The 22,935-nt window shown below is 38.6% G+C and overlaps 1 protein-coding gene and 1 pseudogene across 1 annotated transcript in view; one reads left to right on the top strand and one right to left on the bottom strand.

Moving 5' to 3' along the window:
• Window positions 1-22,935, top strand: part of LOC126942223 (zinc finger protein 724) — a 715,842-nt gene that overhangs the window by 635,255 nt on the left and 57,652 nt on the right. The gene's annotated exons all lie outside the window — the stretch shown is intronic.
• Window positions 103-22,935, bottom strand: LOC126943310 (zinc finger protein 273-like; annotated as a pseudogene).

Here is a 22,935-nt window from a genome sequence, read left to right as displayed (position 1 = left end):
AGGTCAGGAGATCAAGACCATTCTGACCAACATAGTGAAACCCTGTCTCTACTAAAATGTGAAAAACTAGCCAGGCTTGGTGGCACACATCTGTAGTCCCAGCTACTCAGGAGGCTGAGGCAAAGGAATCGCTTGAACCCAGGAGGCAGAGGTTGCAGTGAGCCGAGATCGTGCCACTGCACTCCAGCCTGGAGATAGAGCAAGACTCCGTCTCAAAAAAAAAAAAAAAAAAAACCATATATATATATATATATACACACACACACAGGAATTTAACAAAACACTCGAGCACGCTCTTATGTAAAGGTTGTAATAGTTAATATTGTAAAGATGTTCATCCTGGTCAATCCTGGTCAATGTAATCTACAAATTTAATGAAATGTTTTTCAAATTTCTCATTGTATTTTTGAAGAAACAGAAACAGCAACCCAAAACTATATCGAACCTCAAAGGCAATAAAGTTCCCATCAATCTTAAAATAATAATAATAATAAAGGAATGCTGCAGGCATTAAAGTTCCTGATTTCAAAAGACGTTACAAAGCTACAGAATTAAAACAATCTGGTATAAGGATGAAAATTAAACTAATGAAATAGAATGCAACCCATATATATATACTTTAACATGTATGGTCATATGAGGAGTCATTTACATAGCAATAATTATTACTGTAAGCTAACAGGTAAAGGCAATGCAAATTTCCGTCACCAAATCATTCAGTAAATACAATTTGAAATATAAAAATACTGGAATATCACTCAGTTTTCAAAAAGCAGAAAACAGTCTACCAATTATAAAGATAAATCTTGATAACGTTATGCAAAATGAAATGTCAGCCACAAAAAGACAAAGATTGTAAGAGATAGACAGATATAAAGCATTTACACTCTTAGAAGCAGACAAAAAGAAAAAGGTGCCCTATTTGCTTAACCCCCAACAGCAAGAAAGTTTGTCAGTCATCCATGACAAAAATGTCTTAATGAGAGAACCAGGCATCATGGTTAGTATCTGTAATGACAGCTACATGGTACAGTAAGGTTGGAGAATTGCTTCAGGCCAAAATATTACGACCAACCTGGGTTATGCAGTGAGACCCCATCTCGGAAATAAGTGCCTTTAAGAGAGCTTTGAGATCCAGGGAGGGAATTGTGAAACTTTGCTGAGCCCAAGATTGAGGAGCACCCTTTTCAGAAGGCAAGCTTTCATTTAGGTGGCAAACTACAGGACCCCTGCTCTTGACTACAGACCAGAAAATGTCCCACCCAACTCCATCCCACTGAGAATTTTGAACTTACTCTGTAAGCATCCCAAACTTCTCCCAGCCACAGTCTGTGAGAGGTCTTGGTCTTCCAGAAGCCTGGAGAGATACCCATTTAGAGCCAAGCTGGCAGGCCTGCAGACCTTGGTCCCAATAACAGTTCCATGACTCAGTTCCAGCTTCCTAAGCCACAGTTCATCGCCAGTTCTGCCTATGTAGAAACCCACAGTGACCTCAGAAATCCTCTCTGGTACTCAGTACAAGCCATACTAATCCACATCCTAATATAAAGCCCACCATATGCAGACCTGACTGCAGAAACCTGCCCTAGCATCTATCCTACTGAGCAAAGTCCTGAAGGATATTTACTGTGTCCAAAAGTAAAATGGGAATTACAACTACCCAAGTCCTTTATGATAAGCTGACCCTAGTGCAGAGCCAGCAGCCTTGTGACCAAGCTACAACCCCGCTCTACTACAAACCCAGAGGGCATTCTATCACCCTGGGGGCCCAAGAAAGGAAGATTTTTACCCTCTGAAACCAGTTTATCAAAACTTTGAGGTGTTTGCTCCTTCAAATTGAGACACCAACGCAAAAGTATATTGTGCCCATCGTCAAAGCTTCTATTTTAACACAGCACTTGATGTATGTGGAAGAAAAATTAGTCAAAAAATTTTTAAAGTCATTGAAATTGAAGACAAGTAAAACATTGCTGCTTGTAGATCATGCAATGTTCTCTATAAAAAAAAACCATAAACAGTACATTAAAACCTTTTAAAACAAATAAATACACTCAGTAAATTAGCAAAATATAAAATTAACATACAAGTTATGATTCCATACACTTAAACTATCTGATAAAATAGAGGAAGAAAACAATCTTATTTAAAATAGCACTAAAATAATAAATATCTGAGGACAAATTTAACCGAGGAACTGAAAAACTTTTCAAGTGAAAGATTTATCAATGAAAAATAAGAAAACACAAATAAATTTAAATACATTTTCTCTATCGATTCAAAGAATAAACGCTAAAACACCATATTATCCAAAGTGATCTCTAGATTCAATAAACTTTCTATCAATATTCCAGTGGTTTTTTTTCACAGTAATGAAAAATACAATCATAAAATTTACATGAAACTACAAGAAACTGTGAATAGCCAAAGCAATCTTGAAGAAAAAGAAAAAAGCAGAAGGACATCATACTTTATAATTTCAAACTATATTTCAAGACTATAATAAAAACAGGATGAAATGTGCAGAAAAATGAACAAAAAACACCCAATAATACAGAAATCACTACTCTCACACATTTCAGAGATGATGGAAAAAGAGAACTTAAAAGATAGTCTAACGTGGAGTGTCTTAAAATTATGCAAACATCTGTGTGTCCACAAAAACAAAAACGAAAAAACTCAGATTGCACACTCTCTTGTATGCCATGAACAGTACTTTGGCTGTCACTGTAAACTTGAAGGAAGATTACTGAAGGGAAAGAAGAATTCTTAGATATTTTAAAAGCAAAAGAGAGAAGATGCCCCTGTGTGAGAGAAAATTTAAAAATAAAAAAAAAATTAGGCTTTCCAGAAACTATTTCTTTTGGAACACTGCTTCCCATATCACTTTAGGGACTTGCTTTCTTCTTGACTTTGGACCTGTCATCCACGTTGTCTGTTGTATTCACTCTCACCTACCTGGGGTTCTTCTGCCATCTCATGTCTCTTCATATTCCAGGGCTCTTTTCCTTGCTCCAGAAAAATGATCAGGTCTGGCTTAGGGACAGCAATACCTGTTTTATTAAAAATAAGTAACATGCCTCTTGCTCATATTCTCCAATTAACAACTTAATAATGTGCTCAGTAAAGAGGATTTAACACAATATTCTAATACATTTATCCCAAAATACTAAATTACAACAGAAATTTCTAAATATTTAGAAAATACTCTAATTTTGTGGGTTCTTACTTTTATCACCTGGTACTACTGAATTAAAAATTGGTGGTGGTAATTAGATTTTAAAGTGTGAGCAATAATATTTTATGCCAGTAAAATTTTGAAATTACCATTAATCTAAAGTGAAGGACAGAGAGGAGCTCAAGAATGTGGTAAGTTCAGGTCAAGATGAAACATCTTGAAATTTTTTTCTCTATGGAAAACTCCCTGTGATTTTCTTGAAAACAGAAATCTGAAGCATAAATTACCAAAAAGAAATTATACAAAAGAGCAATGCTGTTGGGAGCCGAAAGCCTGAGGGCTGTGACCAACTCAGCATTCCACTGGACTTGAATGAATCAAAAAAAAAAAAAAAAAAAAAAAGAGCAATGCTGTTGGGAGCCGAAACCCTGAGGCAAATTGTTTGTCATGAATGCAGAATGTGGGCAAACTTGCTTCTGCTCATGCCGCCAGAAGGTACACTGAGGACAGTCACTCCCTGGTGCCATGCTCCTTGAGGTTAACTACTGGAACATCTGGAGAGTACTGTTCAAAGAATACAGTCACTAAGTCAAGCAGCTGACCACAACCTCCCCCTTCTCCCTATCTCCTTTACTCAATAAATATGAAGAGCTATAGAAGTTCATGGCCCTTGTTCACTAGAAGCAAGGAGTCCCCTGGGGGGGGGGGGGAGGTGTGGGGATGGTGTGGTGCCGTCTTTGTCTTTATTCCTGCATTCAACCTCCTTTGTTCAGGCCAATAAAGTCCGCAGCAAAATGAAACCTATCGCGTATACTAGGAATTGCGTATTAAAGTTATTCTCACCCAGGAAGACCAGGTTTCTGTAGTTCTCTAACATCACATTCCTATATAAATTCTGCTGTGCAGTGTCCAGGCATTGCCACTCCTCCACAGAGAATTCTATGGCCACATCCCGAAATGTCAATGATCCCTGGAAAACACACACAAACACACTTATTTACCAAGTGGTCATGGGCATAATTTTTAATTTGACTCAACGTAAAATGGAGAGAGTAAACAGAGCTGGTTCTGACTTCTAAGAGTGACTGAAATAATTCAATAAAATAGTTTTCAACTAGAAATATTCTCTAATGTATTCTCTAACTCTGAGAAAACAAAGTGTTATAAGATCCATAACACCAGTGTATATAGTGTATTTTTCTGGACAATAAAGTATAAAATTGAGGGCCATAAACACTAACATGTACAATTTTGAGTGCTACATTTACATCATACAGAATTAATCGTGTGCCGGGCATGGTAGCTCATGCCTGTAATCCCAGCACTTTGGGAGGCAGAGGCGGGCAGATCACCTGAGGTCGGGAGTTTGAGACCAGTCTGACCAACATGGAGAAACCCCGTCCCTACTAAAAACACAAAATTAGCTGGGCATGGTGCTTTGTGCTTGTAATTCTAGCTACTTGGGAGGCTGAGGCAGGAAAATCGTTTGAATCCAGGAGGCGGAGGTTGCGGTGAGCTGAGATCGCACCATTGCCCTCCAGCCTGGACAACAAGAGTGAAACTCTATCTCAAAAAAAAAAAAAAAAAAAAAAAAAAAATTAATTGTGTGTGTATTTTTCAGATGGACATACTTTTGTATATTATTCAGATGGAATAGACAAGTTGAGTTAGAAGCTATCACTCAAATTTTTATGTGTACAATAAGCTGGAGATCCTGTTATTGCAGAATTTTTTTTTTTTTCAGAAGATCAGGGATAAAGTCTGAGTTGCTGAATTTTTAACAAGCTCATCAGTATGCCAATGTTTTTGGCCCAAAAAGACTATTTTGTCAAATATCCAGTAATTGAATGACCCTGTGTTTTTCTGGTTTGTAAATAAAGATGAGAGCCTTCATTTTCCAAAAACAGACAAATGCAAAGGAAACCTAAGAAAGAAGGGCAGCTGCCAGATTAAATGTGGTGGTTTGTTCACATCAGCTGCATAAAGATACTTAACAATGAAGAGAAAAATAATTAATTCTATAGTAAAACATGTATCAGAGAGCTTATCAACTAAGTGATTTATTAACATCAACTACACTAGAACAAACTTTTATAATGTCCTGATGCACCCAGAAGGACACAGCATTACTGCTGAGATACTGCCCCCTGAAAGGTAAATTATAGTCTGAATTTAACCATAGGGAAACATTAGTTTTATGGAAAGTTCAAGATACAGGTATCTCCCATGTTCTGTAATTTTTAATAGTGATTTTAAATAGTCTTTCTTTAGCACTGTAAAGAGCAGTTATCTCCTATCAAATTTTTTATAATTTTCTGGGTAATAAATACCATACTGCTTCAATGGGTATTTTCTTAATCCTATACTGCATAGACATAATAAAGAACACAGATGAAACCTCAACATTACATGTTCTCTGTCTTCACTAAAAACCCCAGGTTTTCCCCAACAGGAATTTGGAGTATCTACACCTTCCCATGTTCAACAGCCACAAAGGGACATTTTTAATATTGCAGATTATAAATTCATAGTGAGATTTCTGCATGGCATATAAGAAGCCATAATGTAGAGAAGGCTCTGGTATATAGAAAAATATATTTTTCAGAGACTTTGATTATTGTAAGAATTTTTTAAAGTAGTTAAGACAAACTCATTAGGGAGGAAAAACACAAGTAGAGAAGTACAGGTTTGCAAGTAACAAACTTGTTTCCTGGAGGAAGCAGAGTGGACACAGATCTTGATCTGAGACATATTTAGCTGAAAAAAAAAAAAAAAAAGGCCATTTTTTCCTCTTTCTCCTCCTTCTCTAGGATTATTTCTCAGATAAAATTCTCTGGGCAAATTATACCTGCATCTTGAGAACATGCCTTTAAAAGTGTCAGCACCACAGGTCTACCTGCTGTCACCACATCCACAGGCAGAAGAACCAAGACAGAGAAACTCCACCCATTTCTGTCCTTTATAGGAGAAGAGATTGAGAAACAATGAGTAGCTCCACAGAGATAAAAATACACTTTTATTTTGTCCTCAGGAGCCATCCCCTGACACAGGCACCAGCAATTTCCACTACAGTACTGGAAATATGGGCCACGCTGTCCTGTCCCTACCAAATCCAAACAGAACGGGTTCTTGAACCACCCTTTAATGCAAAGATGGAACTTAACTCTCATGAATGTATTTTGAATTCCTCATACTTGATTCTGACCTCACCTTAGAGTCACATGAACCACTTAATTAAAATAACATGGTGGCTTCCACCAGAACAATAAACAGAATCCACGGACAGGGCACAAGTAAAGAGAGTTCTGCAAAATGGCCAGGTGACACTCATTAGAAGCCTGGGCTGATAACCCAGCACTCTTGTCACAACACAAATACTTCTGGTACAAATGAAGACAATCATTCTTCATTCTAAAGTATTATATTCTTTGCTGACTCTAAAGATTACAGAGAAAACAGAAGGTAGCAATTTCTGAGTAAGTCTGCATTTGGAAAACAACATGTGCACATGTACTAATGCAATGTTTATTAAGCAGGTACTATGTGCTCAATAGGATGTTACAGAGCACTGTGATAGCACATTATGTGGTTTAATCCTAATAACACCCTGTGAGTCGATACTACGTGTTCAATAATTCCAAGGCTTTAAAGGACCCAGCATTTTTATTTCTATTTCTGTTGATCTGTCATTGATTTTTTCAAAAAATGCAAAGAATAAAAGGTAAATATAGACAGATGAAAGAGATACAGATGGAAAGAGTTTAATGCAATTTAGATAAATTTTTATTGTGTTTATACTTACTTTCTTGGGACTTGTGAATCAACTACTAGATCTGCAGGAACAGAAAACAAGTTGCTAAATAATGTTTCTGCAAGCACTGGTTTTAATAAAAAATTTGAAAAGTAAGATCCTATAATACATATTTTATGTTTCCCATTTATCTGTTGGGTTGCAGAAAATGTTGAGCAGCAGCTCTAAAAAGGCAACAGGATTCATGACCCAAAACTCTGATCTCTTCTAATCAGTTCTGTGAGGCAAGACGCCAGGGTAGAGCCAAACATAAATAAGGACTCTAAAAAGGGTGAATATGAACAGGGCTGGGGCAGAGTGTAGAGCCGATGTACAATTAAGTTCTCTGTGCCACTGGGGGGTATTGTCAGTTCATTTTTTTTAAAGCTTACTTAAGTAAACCTAAGTCTGAGTTTGTATAATTTTAATCTTTTTTGCCAGTGCCCTGCAAATTTTATATTATATGCTAATAAGCAATTTTTAAAAATCCCTTAAGGTTATCTAGAATAATTTTTTTAGAAGAAAAGTAAGTATTCTGGCCAGGTGCGGTGGCTCACGCCTAGAATCCCAGCACTTTGGGAGGCTGAGGTGGGTGGATCACAAGGTCAGGAAATCGAGACCATCCTGACTAACACGGTGAAACCTGTCTCTACTAAAAATACAAAAAAAAAAAAAAAAAAAAAAAATTAGCTGGGCGTGGTGGCAGGCGCCTGTGGTCCCGGCGACTCAGAAAGCTGAGGCAGGAGAATAGCATGAACCCGGGAGGAGGAGCTTGCCGTGAGCCGAGATCGCGCCACTGGACTACAGCCTGGGAGACAGAGCGAGACTCTGTCTCAAATAAAAAAAAAAAAAAGTATTCTTAGCAGGCTAAAATAAATACAAATAATAATGACGACTCTTCTAAGTTCAGGTGTAGACATCAGAAGCCACAGTATAAAGAAAGTGGCCCAAATAAAGCCCCAATTTTTTGCACACGTCTATTTACTGTACCCACCATCTGATGTATATTTCAACCATATTTCCAGTTGCTAGTCTAGGCTAAAACTGCCAGGATGGTAGGAACCATGACTGCTTCATCTATTTTTCTTTTCTTTTTCTGTTTTTTGAGATGAAGTCTCACTTTGTTGCCCAGGCTGGAGTGCAAAGATGGGATCTCAGCTTACTGCAGCCTCCACTTCCAGGTTCAAGAGATTCTCCTGCCTCAGCCTTGCAAGTAGCCAAGCCTACAGGCATGAGCCACCACACCCAGCTACTTTTGGTATTTTTAGTAGAGATAGGATTTCACCATGTTGGCCAGGCTGGTCTCAAACTCCTGATCTCAGATGATCCACCCATCTTGGCTTCCCAAAGTGCTGGGGTTACAGGTATGAGCCACTGCACCTGGCCTGCTTCATCTATTTTTTTTAATGACTATATGAAATGAAAGCAATTAGTTTATCCGTTTGAGCCTCCAGACCTCCTGATTTTTTACCCAAGTACCAGGGAACTGGAAAAACTCTCATCTGGGTACCAATCAAAGATACTTCTTGTGTAAGGGGCAAAACAAACACAGGATGACTCATTTCTCTCACACTGGGACAGAAGCAGAATTAATCACTCTTGTCAGCCTGACACAATTCTGTTCTGGACATTCTCAAATGTCTCAAAGATTCACAGGTGATTGTGAGAGGGTTCCCAGTGACCTGGGGCTGATGGTCCACTGATAAGCCAGGCACAGAAGACTCAGGATGATTCTAAATAAAAAATGGAACTGCCTTGGTTGAACTCCAGAACCTGGGTCATCCATCCTGATTTGCTAGCTGTCCTGATTTGCTAGCTGTTGGGTAAGTAGAAGGACAAGAATACTTTACTCCAGTATCACATTTTACAGGTAGGTATAGTTGTGGTCGTGGCTCTGGATACTTTGTGGCCTTAAGATGCTTGTTTACACTTACAGATTCTGCCATCAGATTCTATTTACCCCTGGAGCCTCTCACATAACTATGGCAAGTTAATGAAAAAGATGTGAAAAGGTCAAAAAGCCACACTCTCAAAAGAGGAATTCAAAATGTCTATGTTGATATCTCACAATGCAGAAAATGCCTCCTGTTGGTTTTCTATAAATTCTAAATCCAAAGTCCGGCCCTGCCTTGTAAATCCCAGGCAGAGGTCAGCCAGACCTTATTTGCAAATTCTAGGTGAAATCAACCTCACTCTGCATTTTTGGGTGTTACAGCAAGTAAAGTGAAATCAAAGGAGAGATTCCCTCATAGAGGCTGCTCTAGAACATTCTAAATAATAGTTAACCTTAAAAAGCTGACACGACATGAACAAAAGCAGACAGTTTATTTGGGTCAAGCTTAAGGATTTTAACTTGAGACAAAATATTCAAGTTGCCTGGAACCTACACTTTGATTAGCAGCACTTACAAGTGGATTTGTAAAGGCAAAAAAAAAAAAAAAAAAAGGAACAGTGAGTGCTCACTGATACAAAATTGGTTGTGAGAAATTCTTATTTATGTAAAGAAATAACTTTAATAATTGATTGGATATACATCAAGGTTAAGGATATGGAATGTAGTGTCCAGTGTGGAATTAGTTTAATTTATAGCTACTTGTGGCAACAGTGAACAGTTTCAAGAGATATATAGCTGAAAACAAAGGGAGAGAAACATGACTGTGCTCTCATTTTAATGTCTCTCTGAGTTTGATACCTAAAAGGACTTGCATTCCTCAGATAAAAACTTGTTTTTTCCGTCTCAATTCTCAAGACCTAGATTTAGAATTTGGAGCTGCAAATTCAGGCCCTGCATGGGTAAAGTAGCAGCAATATTCAAGGTAAATGTTACCTGAACATTTGTGGGCATTTTAGCATGAGGAAGGAGGGAGAAATGGAGATTCTCATGTCTACAGGTCTACTCAATGCACATATTTTACTGATTGGGTTTCGGTGACAGATGGTCACTGAATCAGTTTCAAGTCTGAAGACACAAGTCATCAGAAGAGGTAAAATGGTTAATATCTGACCTACGAAGTTTGTAGACATCTGGTCTAGCCTCTCTAAAAGTGACTGTAGAGGATGATAGATACCAAGTAGGCAGAGACACAATTCCACCTGCATATTTAGGGGACAGCATGCACTTCACTGCACAATTGTGAACTGACTGGAAGCCAAAAAGGCCCATCTAGAGTAAAGCTTAGTTGGTACCTTATGTGTTTACATTATGTCTGGTAATTCTAGACTGGGTTTGGAAAATATAATTAAAAGCAAAATTTTCTTTAGCCCCAAAGGAACTCCACAATAACAGAACAGAAAGAAAACTGTTTTATGATACAATTACATGTGAATGTGACATGCATTACAGTCAATTTGCTCAAGAGATTGCAAAGACAGAAAGACAATCACCATAATTCATCTACAAGTAGAATTTACAGCACCATGTCACACATAGTTCATCCTAAATTCACCTGGTAGTTGGGAAGGCCATCCATGTATGCTAAATGGTTATAATCAATGAAAAAATAAACTTTTCACATCTTCATGACTGGAGGTAGTTGTGCAACTTGAACCCCAGTGTCTGGTGAAGGTAGGCTTTGACTCTTCTACAAAAATTGTTGATTCGGGTGCTATCTTTTTGGCTATTTAAATTTTAAAGTAATAGCTCTCTACTTCCCGAGCATTGGGCTTGAGCACTCCTGTTTCCCTCTCCTGGTGGCTAGTGTATTCTCTTGACCCCTACCATCTGCCACTGAGGCACGGCCCACAGCACAGGGCTCACAGTTGGAAACTCACATCTTAGTTGAATCCCAATTGCCACAGCAGCACTCCGGTGCCACATCAGAGAGTGAAGCCTGAGCAGCAGGAGGAGAGTCTGCAGACCTCCTGGGTAGAATTGCACCTTCACAATAATAGAAAAAGGAGCAGTGTTTCAGCCTGAGTTTTTTTTTTATAATGGTGACATGAAAAAATACTGCTGGGTTTTAGCATGACTCCAGATAGAGATAGCTCTCAGAGTTCTCACTGTGACAGCCCACATCTTTCACAGATACCATTGGATACTAATAGGGTTTCTGAAACAGACACGCAATGCATTCGAGAGAAAAAACAGCTCTTGTTCTGAGAAAAATTATATTGAGAGAAAAAAGTTAAAATGTCTTAAGAAAAAACTGAGATTGGATATAAAATTGATCAAGTCAGCCAGAAAATACCTCCCTAACAAGAATTTCTCTCCAAACAACCGAAGTGCATAGCTACTCTCAGCAAGAGAAACATGAGCATTATTGAATAAAGGGGGCATATTCTCAGCAGAATTTTTTTTTTTTTTTTTTTTTTTTGAGATGGAGTTTCATTCTTGTTGCCCAGGTTGGAGTGCAATGGTGTGATCTTGGCTCACTGCAACCTTTGCCTCACAAATAGCTGGGACTACAGGCATGTGCCACCACACCCGGCTAATTTTGTATTTTTGGTAGAGACAAGTTTTCACTATGTTGTCCAGGCTGGTCTCAAACTCCTGACCTCAGGTGATTCACCCACCTTGGCCTCCCAAAGTCCTGGGATTAGAGGCATGAGCCACCATGCCCAGTTCTCAGCAGAATTTTAAAAGATTTATCTTCCATCTCTGCTGCTCTCTTATTTCCTAACCATTGAATGTGAGATCTACATTGGAATATATCTGACAGCTTCCACCAGCACTTTTTTATAAAACATTGAAATCTGTGTTAATATAGTAGAATATATTAGAGCTTGCAACATAGCTAACTGGAGAGCTATTATGGATTTTGGGTAGCCATATCACCTGTCTTTATTTGTTCCGTAATAGCAGCATACTAATTTGGTAAAATATGACACTAAAATTATGCTTACCTATAATTATTATTATTGGATAAATTAATAAGCATGTCAGACTAATATCTACTGTAACAATTTAATGGTAAATTTCTGGATAAAGATTAAATATATGACTAATTTTATGGATAAGGTATGTAAGATTTAGACATATGCAGTGGCCAGATCTCAGCTCACTGCAAGCTAATCCCGAGTAGCTTTAGAGATGGGGTTTCGCCGTGTTAGCCATGTACTTGTCATATTAGGTATGTAAAGATTTTAAAAAATTATCTGAACTATAATTCAGTTAAAACACTATTTTCAAAAGTATGAATAACAATATTAAAATAACTAAGGAATTCAAAGTAAACATTGTGGCCTTATATTCATACTATTGTAGAAAAATACTGTTTAATTTATATGAATGCAAGTTGTCTACAAACACTACACATAACTGCACTAACTGTACTGAAGTAACCCAAGTACAACAGACTCCACTGTTCAGTTTATACACTGAACTCTTCTGGCTTTTGCAGTGTAAGTATGTCAGCCTGCAAATAATCATCTTGGATAATCAGGTTTCTGCCAAAGAACTTACTCAGTATCTTTTAGTCTATATTATTCTGTATTGCTAAATTTATTCTGATCTTCGTGCTCAACTTTTTAATGCTCTTGAAATGAAGTTTACTCTGAACAAATCTGTGTCTAGTTTAAAGACTAAAGATAAAAAAAAAATAATCTTTTGCCAAGACAAAAAGAAAGCAATGAATCTCAGGTCCCAAATAAAGACAATTCTGAGTCAAAAAGAATGACAAAAGGTTTGTTTCATTGTTAATATGATTTACATATATTTCAAAAAGCAGAAGAAATATATACACATAATCTAAACCTTTTTTTAAAAATCAGCAAGTTATCCTCCCTTATTTTCACATATGAGAATAAAGCCTCTTGTTGCAAATTTATATTTTCTCTTAAAACAGCCAGGTCTCTGGACAAGTTCTTGAACTCTTGGACATCTGAATTTTGCACACTGTGTGCACTTGAAAGGACGTTTATGGGGGGGAAAGCAGAAGAGAGAAAGGTGTTATAAAAAAAATCCATGGGTTCACATGAATAAAGCAAGTTCTTAGAGACCTATGAAGAGACTTAGAATCTGACACAGTAATAATCAGAGACTACATCTCACAGGCACTAACGGACAGATCACTGAAGAAAAAAATTAACAACAATATTAGGACCTGAACTCAACACTTGACCAAATAGTCCTAATAGACATCTACAGAACTCTTCATCTAAAAATACCATAATACACATTCTTCTCATTACCACGTGGCACATACTCTAAAATTGACCACACAATCAGAAATAAAACCATTCTCAGCAAATTCAAAAATCCCAAAATGATGCAAACCACACACACAGACTATAGCTTAAGAAAAATATAATTCAATACCAATAAAACAACTGGAAACCATACAATTAAATAAAAATTAAATGGCCTACACTTGAATAACCTTTTGGTAAATAATGAAATTAAAGCAGAAACCAAGAAGTCTTTTGAAACAAATAAGAACAAAAATACAACATACCAGAATCCCTGCAATACAGCTAAGGCAGTATTACAACAAAAATTTATAGCATTAAATCCTCACATCAAAAAGTTAGATCTCAGTTTAACAACCTGACAACATAAACAAAAGACTGAGAGCAGCAAAAGCAAATCAGCCGCTAAGCTAGCAAAAGACAAGAAATAACCAAAATCAGATCTGAACTGAAGGAGATTTAGACATGAAAAACTACAAAAGATCAAGAAATCCAGGCATTCAATCTATTTTTTTAAAAAAAGGTAAATAAACTACTAGCTAGATTAATGAAGAAGATACAAATAAACACAATTAGAAATGAGAAAAAGATACATTACCACTGACCCCACAAAAATATACTGAAGTCTATGAATATACTATGCACGTAAGCAAATATAAAATAAAAAATATATATATATACTGAAGTCTGTATGAACATACTATGCACATAAAAAAAAACAAAACAAAACTCTAGAAGAAATGAAAAAATTCTGGAACAAATACATCCTCCCAAGACCAAATACACACAAAAACATCAAAGCCCTAAATAGATAGATAAGCTCAAAAAACTGAAAGAGTAATAAATAACCTACCGATCAAATGAAGCTCAGGACCAGACATATTCACAGCTGAATTCTACCAGATGTACAAATGGAAGCTGATATTATTTCTACTAAAACAATTTCAAAAGATTAAATTATTTCTACTAAAACAAAATCAAAAAATTAAAAAGAAGAAACTCCTCTCCAACTCATTGTGTAAGAACAGCATCATTCTGATACCAAAACCTAACAGAGAAAAAAAAAAAAAAAAAAAAAGGCAACTTCAGGCCAATATCCTTGATGAACATTGATGCCAAAATCTTCAACAAACGGCTGGGCCTGGTGGCTCACACCTGTAATCCCAGCACTTTGGGAGGCCAACATGGGCTGATTACCTGAGGTCAGGAGTTCAAGACCAGCCTGGCCAACACGATTAAACCCCATCACTTCTAAAAACACAAAAAAATTAGCTGGGTATGGTACCACACAACTGTAAGCCCAGCTACTCAAGAGGCTGAGACAGGGGAATCACTTGAACCTGGGAGGCAGAAGTTGCAGTGAGCCAAGATCACACCACTGCACTCCGGCCTGGGTGACACAGCAAGACTCCATCTCAAAAAAAGAAAAAAAAAAAGAAATCGTCAACAAACTACTGGCAAACCAAATCCAGCAGCTTATCAAAAAGCTAACCCGCTGTGATAAACTACGGTTTATTTTGGGGATTCAAGGTTTGTTCAACATACACAAATCAATAAATGTGATTCATCACATAAACAGAATTAAAGAGAGAAACCACAAGACTATCTCAATAGATGCACAAAAGGCTTTCAATAAAATTTAACATTTTTCACGTTAAAAACCCTCAACAAACTAGGCATTGAAGGTACATACGTCAAAATAGTAAGTTATCTATGACAAACTCACAGCCAACATACTGAATGGACAAAACCTGGAAGCATTCCTTCTTGATAACTGGCACAAGACAAGGACGTCTTCTCTCAACACTCCTATTCAACATAAAATTGGAAGTCTTAGCCACAGCAATCAGGCAAAAGATAAAAATAAAAGGCATCCAAACAAAAAGAGAGAAAGTCAAACTATCCCTATTTGCAAACAACATGATTCTACATCTGGAAACCCATATACTCTAAGCAGAAAAGCTCTTTAAACTGACAACTTGAGTAAAGTCTCAGGATACAAAAGAAATGTACAAAAATTAGTAGCAACCCTATATATCAAAAACATCTAGGCCAAATCTGAATGGAAAACACACAACCCCATTCACAACTGCCACAGAAAAGAATAACATATCTAGAAATACAGATAACCAGAAAGGGAAAAGATCTCTATGACAAGAATTACAAAACAATGCTTAAAGAAGCCAGAGATGATACAAACAAATGGAAAACCACTTTATGCTCATGAATAAAAAAGATCACTATCATAAAACGGTCATACTGCTGAAATACATTTACAGATGTAATGCTAATTTAATCAAACCACCAAAATATTTTTTAACAGAACTAAAAAAACAATTTTAAAATTCACACGGAACCAAAAAAGAGCCTGAATAGCCAAGGCAATCGTAAGCAAAAACAACAAAGTTGGAGGCATTACATTACCTGACTTCAAACTATACAACAGGGCTACAGTAAACCAAGCAACATGGTACTGGTACAAAAACAAACTCATAGACCAATGCAACAGAATAGGGAGCCCAGAAATAATGCCACACACCTAAAACCATCTGATCTTCAACAAAGGTGACAACAGGAATGTGGGAAGAACTTCCTATTTAATAAATGGTACTGGAACAACTAGCTACCACTATGTAGCAGATTGAAATTGGATCCTTTTATAACACCATATAAAAAAATCAACTCAAGGTAAATGAAAGACTTAAATGTTAATCTGAAAAATTATGTATATAAAAAAAGAAACCCTGGAAGGTAAGAAGTGCCATTCTAGACATAGAAACTGGCAAAGATAATGAAGATATCAAAAGTAATTGCAACAAAAGCAAAAATTGACAAATGGGACCTAATTAAACTAATGATCTTTTTCACAGCGAAGGAAAGTATCAACACAGTAAAGTGACAACCTACAGAATAATAGAAAATACTTGCAAACTATGCTTCTGACAAAGGTCTGCTATCCAGAATTCATTAGGAACTAAAACAAGTTTACAAGAAAAAAAAAAAACCTCACTTAAAAGATAAAAACATTAAGAAGATGCTTGTCTTCAAAAGAAGACAAACATGTGGCTAACAAGCATATAAAAAAATGCTCATCACTAATCATTACAGAAATGCAAAAGAAAACCACAACAAGAAATCATCTCAAACCAGTGAGAATGGCCATTATCATAATTCAACCATTGTGAAAAGCAGTGTGGTGATTCCTCACTAAACTAAAAACAAAATTACCATTTGACCCAGTAACCTCACAATTGGGTATATACCTAAAAATATACAGATTATTCTATCACAAAGACACATGCACAATCACGTTCATCGCAGCACTATTCACAATAGCAAAGACATGGAATCAGCCTAAATGCCTATCACACTGGTAGACTGGATAAACAAAATATGGTATGGTTATATGATGGCACATGCCTGTAATCCAGCACTTTGGGGGCCGAGCCAGGTGGATTGCCTGAGCTCAGGAGTTTGAGACCGGCATGGACAACATGGCAAAATCCCATCTATAAAAAAAAAATACAAAAAAATACAAAAAGAAAATTAGCTAGGCATGGTGGCACAAGCCTTTATTCTTAGCTACTTGGGAAGCTTAGGTAGAAGCGGATAGCTTGAGCCTGAGAAGTTGAGGTTTCAGTGAGCCAAGACCACACCACTGCACTCCAGTCTGAGAAAAAGAGTGAGACCCTGTCTCCAAATATAACAAGACACAAAAAACTTAATAAAAACAAAATATGGGCCAGGTGCAATGGCTCACACTTGTAATCCCAACACTTTGGGAGGCCAAGGCGACGGATCATCGGAAGTCAGGAGTTTGAGACCAGCCTGGCCTACATGGTAAAACCCCATCTATACTAAAAATACAAAAATTAGCTGGGTGTTGTGGCACACACCTGTAATCCTTGTTACTCGGGAGGCAGTGGCAGAAGAACTGCTTGAACCTGGGAGGTGGAGGTTGCAGTGAACTGAGATCATGCCACTGTACTCCAGCATGAGTGACATAGCGAGACTCCATCTCAAAACAAACAAACAAATAATGGTACATAAACATCATGAAATCATGAAATCCTGTGTGGCCATAAAACAAAACAAAAAAAAAAAAAAACAAAAAAAAAGATTATGTCCTTTGCAGCAACATGGAATGAAGCTGGAGATCACTATTCTTAGAAAACTGATGCAGAAACAGAAAACCAAATGCATGCTATTATTTATAAGTAAGAGCTAAATAACAAGAACAAATGAACACAGAGGGGAAAAAAAGACACTGAGGCCTAGTTGAGGATGGAGGGTGGCAGAACTAAAAGGGTCAGAAAAAGTACCTTTTTAGTGCTATGATTAGTACTGCAGTGACAAAATAATCTGCACACCAAACTTCCATGACACAATTTTAGCTGTACAACAAACCTGCATGTGTACCCCTGAACCAACCAAAAATAAAAGTTAAAAGAAAAAAAAGTCCCTGGGTTAGAGAGAGTGCAATGCAGGTGGACAGACTGGTCTGTGCAATAGATAGTGGCTCAGGTGGGGCTGTGCAGGGAGATAAGATTATGAACACGTGGTCGACAACCCTAGGCTGGTGGAGAAACAGGTCGCTACTGCAGATTCAGTGTCAGAAAACAGAGATATGCCAGGAGACTTGTAGATACTTTTGTAGGTTTTTGGCCAAAAAAACCACTAGGGTCAAAAATGCTGTGGTAAAATTCCTGAGGGTGGTGCCTTGTCCTGAGAGGGGTGTGGACACATCAATGTCTAGTGTTTGTGAGTGGGTGGAAATCCTCTGCTGGCAGCTTTCGCAAAAAGGGGTTTGTCATCAGATCTCTAAGTTTTCAGTCCTCTGTCACCCTGGGAGGAGATCTGAAATCAAAGAACAAGGGGCAGTGTCACAGCCTGTGTAGAGGAGAGCAGAGCCTCCCATTCCCAGACACCTAGAGTTTCATTCCAGGCCAGAAGTCTGTGCTATTTTTCTTCTGGCACCAAATCTGCAGAGTTTGATGAACACCAACAATTCTCCAACATCAACTCATTGTCTAACACTTGAATTCTGACACCACCCAGAGTCAGCATAGACCCTGATTCAGGGCTCAGTCCCACAACACTGTCCTCACTGCAGATGCCAGTCACAAACTCCATGGGCTCATCTATGCTTCTGACCTACTGTTTAAAAGTTGGGGACTCCCATAACCTTTTTGAAATTCAGTAACCCGATAGAGTTACTCACAGAACTCAGCAGAACACTGTAGTTATATTTACTGTTTCAAATAAAATATACAACTCCCAAAAAGCCAAATGGAAGTATAGAACCAAGAAAAGAGGTGGGAAAAGATGAAGCACATAGACAATAAACAGCTGTGATTAATAAAATTCTCTATCCTCTGTGTTCTCCAGGAACACTTTATGAAAAGACACACCCTTCCCATTATGACTTAGATGGTGCTCTCTTTACTTACCTAATACACAGCCAGGAAAACACTCGCATATTTTCTTCTTTTTCTCATTAAAAAAGCAGCTGAATTTGTCTTCAGTGATCAACATAAAATATTTCTTAATCAAAATTCACTTAAGTTTATTTTCTTCCCACAGACTCCTGAACTCTGAGCTATGCTCAGTCTGAGCCACCATACAACCTCATTTTATATCCCTCCTAAGAACACACTGACTTCAGGGTAAAACATTCTCTGATCTAAAACCTGATTATTTCAACCTTCATTTAAACATTCCCCTCACCTTTTTTCTAAACTTATTTTCTTATCCTTAGGAAAAAAAGCCCTTTTCTGCCTAATCTTTGCAATCCTTAAAGATCTTATAGTTGGTACTTCCTCCTGTTGCCATACTCCTTTGGAATTCAATTTTTTTTTTTTTTTTAACATACATGTAACTGGTTTTAAACCTCTCAAAACTGCCTCAAAACAGTAACAATTTTATCTTCAGTAAGACACTCCCAAACCCTTTCTATCTTAACCTTAACTGCACCTGCCTGTGGGGCCCCAGCTTTGCAGGGCTCTGTAGCTTCTCTCACTATGGAGGCTTCTTCCACCGCTGGGGTAAGCAGGCTGGGACATCTGCAGGAAAGGCTTTCCAGAAGGAACTAACTGGGCCTTTAATAACCTCCTTTTGCTCGCTCAAAATTAACCTCAGTTTGCAGTCATTGGGCTCAAGCTTTAATTACCATGTCAGAGTCATTCACTTAGTTTTTGAAACTAAGTGTTTGAAAAAATCCAGCAAAATGATCCAAAAACATATAAGAAAATTTTAAGGTGCTTGTATTTTGTACCTCAGTAAGAGAAAGAAAGGTATTTATTTCTTTTGGACAATAAAGTATTATTTTACTTTTTGTATTAAAAATCATGTGGTAAACAGTTATATGGGAACACTTCTAGGAGGTACCAAGTTTCATCACATAAAATTTAGCATTAAACTCACAAATCGAAATAACAGGATATAGAACAAAGATATTTACTTTAGCAAATTCACCCTGCAAAAAAAGAAACTGATGTTTTCACGAATCTATGTAACTCCCCAATTATCTACCACATTTGCTTGTGGAAATATATTAATTCTCTACAGCCGAAATGGAAGAACAATTTTTCTTCTTTTTTTTCTCAGTAGCTAACATTCTAAAAGCTAGATGGAATTGTTTGAAATCATTCAGCCATAAAAAACACACCAGAAGGCTGGGCACAGTGGTTTACACCTGTAATCCCAGCACTTTGGGGGGCCAAGGCAGGCGGATCATGAGGTCAGGAGATCGAGAGCACCCTGGCTAACAAGGTGAAACCCCGTCTCTGCTAAAAATACAAAAAAATTAGCTGGGCATGGTGGTGGGCACATGTAGTCCCAGCAACTCGGGAGAGTGAAGCAGGAGAACGGCATGAACCTGGGAGGCAGAGTTTGCAGTGAGCTGAGATCCCACCACTGCACTCCAGCCTGGGTGACAGAGTGAGACTCTGTTTCAACAAAAAACAAAACAAAACAAAACAAACCTGAGAAAACTTCTAAATTCACTCTGAGAAAAAGGTGAATGTGAATTTTCAATATATAATTAGGTATTATTTTCTGAAACTCGCCTTTTTTATGCCCTTTGTAAATATTTTCTTACCTTTCAAGCCCTACTAATAAAATGCAATTTACAGTTAAAAAACTGAGGTCAGCCGGGCACAGTGGCTCACACCTGCAATTCCAGCACTTTGGGAGGCCAAGGTGGGCAGATTACTTGAGGTCAGAATTTTGAGCTCAAACAGCCTGGCCAACATGGCAAACCCCCATCTCTACTAAAAATACAAAAAGTAGCACTGCAGAGATTGCACCACTGCACTACAGCCTGGGCGACAGAGGAAAACACTGTCAAAAAAAAAAAAAAAAAAACACACACACACACACACACACAAACACCTGGTCAAAATAAGTGAAGAAATCACTTAATCATTTCAAGGTACAGATATGTCTGACTCGTGTGTCAAGTCAGGCCATCCAATTACTTTAGAGATTCTCCCACCCCATCCTGTTCACTTAAGTGCTCAATAATCATTCTCTCAGGAGACTCTGAACAAACTCTGCCCCAGTGAGTGCCCCAGGTATATTTCACTTTGCAAGTTCTTGCACCATCTCACTGGGATCAGTTTTTTTTCTTTGTCTTTGGAGTGCTATTTTGTTTCACAAACTTTTTACCATTTTTCTATCACTATTTTTCTGTCCCCTAAGAGAATCCAGGGGCAAAAATTATTTTGGTTTCCCCTTCACTACCAGCATCTGATTGTCTGAACAGCAACGCGTCTCCAAGAAATGGAAGCTGGGTTGGGTAAAGACAATATTAGTATCTCAAGGGGGTAGCTTTCCAAAAAAACAGCGCACCAGAAGATGCCTCTCAGTCAAAGGGCATTCACCTGCTCTCTTAAGAGGCTCCACTCCATACCTCAGGTTGTCTTAGGGGAGAAAATGACCCAGGAACTGATATTCACTAGACACTCTCGCAGACATAGCCATGGCGGGTATCCTGGTTTTTCCCCAGACAGTACTGAATCTCAGGTCCAAGAAAAAATTGAAGGGTAGCTGAGGACACATCTCCCTATAAAGTTTCCAAAGGGAAACCTTGACCCCCAAAACATTCTGATATCTGTGTCTAGGGAAAACAGAAGAAAAAATATTTACAAACAGAAAACAATTTTTTTTAAATGTGCCATCAAATGCTTTGTCAAAAAAATGATTAAAACAGGTATCAAAATGTACACTAAAGGACAAATAGTTGATAATATGAATAAGGGAGGGGAAACTGGCATTTGGGAATGTCAGAAGGAAGAGGAAATTAAGTATTTTACTGCACGCCAGAGTCAGGCTTGAGAAATAGGGGATGGGTGATAGACTTGAGGCCCTGCTTGGGACACATGTGAAAAATGCAAGGAAACAGCAGTTCCTTGTGGGGTGTGCAAATAGGCAGTTAGACTGAAGAGGCTCTAGTTCCTAAATTCTACTTTTAAAAAACCTAATCCGGCCAGGCGCGGTGGCTTACACCTGTAATCCCAGCACTTTGGGAGGCCGAGGCGGGTGAAACACGAGGTCAGGAGATCGAGACCATCCTGGCTAACACAGTGAAACCCTGTCTCTATTAAAAATAGAAAAATTAGCCGGGCGTGATGCCGGGTGCCTGTAGTCCCAGCTACTCAGGAGGCTGAGTCTGGAGACTGGCGTGAACCCGGGAGGCGTAGCTTGCAGTGAGCCGAGATGGCGCCACTGCACTCCAGCCTGGGCCACAGAGCCAGATTCCTTCTCAAAAAAAAAAAAAAAAAAAAAAAAAAGTTAAGGGGGCGTGGTGGCGCATGTCTGTAATCCCAGCTACTTGGGAGGCTAAATCAGGAGAACCACGTGAACCTGGTAGGCGGAGATTGCAGTGAGCCCAGACGGTGCCACTGCGCTCCAGCCTGGGCGACAGAGTGAGACTTTGTCTCAAAAAAACAAACTAATTCAAATGCACTTTTTGTAAATTACTATATTGGGGAAAAAAATTCAGGCTTAAGAAACTATAAACTGCCAATTAATCTCTGACTGCATAATCAAGAAATTTCCATCTTGATAGTACAAACTAAGAAACTACCTAACTGTACCTAACCAATTATTGAATTTGGTTTTCTTCATTATGCGCCTTATAAAACTCTTCCGTCAAATCCCTTCAATAGACCATAAACTACAACCCACAGCTGGGTGCTCTACAATTTTGGAATCACTCTTTGGATAAATTATTTTATATTTGTGCGCTGACTTCCGTAAATTTTTAATAAGAGGAAACAGGAGCTGGGAACCTCACGGACCAAACCTCTTCCCATTCATGAACCCACACGCGGAGTCAGGATTCTCCTCTGACGACCCTCCCATGGTCCCTGCACATATGGGAGAGACTCCGCGCTGCGGGTGCAGAGCTGCCCCAAGAGGTCTCCAGGCCAGGGCACAGTTATAGCGCAGGTTAGAGACAGGACGCCCGGGGGCCGGGTGTCAGCGCAGCCGCCATCTTATGGCTGAAGCGGACTGAGGTGGAGCTAGGCAAGGAGAACTTCGGGCACAGATTGTGGAGCTGACTGCGGGGAGGCCTGAGTCCCGCCACAGCCGGTTCCAACCAGCCCCGGCCACTCTCTCCGGATGTCGGACCCGGCACACTCACCATGTCTAGGCTTCCAGGGGGTCCTGGCGACTTAGCTGTGGATCTCCCAATACCTGCAGGTCACAGGACCACAGAAGCTGGGCCTCTAGGAGGAGAAGACACACAGCAGCAAGCACCCCACCTTGACCTCCGGCTGCGGCGAGAGCCAAAGGTCCGACCACATCCCGGAAGTCGCCCTGTCTGCTCCAGCTGCAT

This window comes from Macaca thibetana, chromosome 19 (assembly GCF_024542745.1).
Source record: "Macaca thibetana thibetana isolate TM-01 chromosome 19, ASM2454274v1, whole genome shotgun sequence".
NCBI lineage: Eukaryota > Metazoa > Chordata > Mammalia > Primates > Cercopithecidae > Macaca > Macaca thibetana.
The sequence above is the reverse complement of the archived record's forward strand: the minus strand, read 5'-3'. Positions and strand labels throughout refer to the sequence as shown.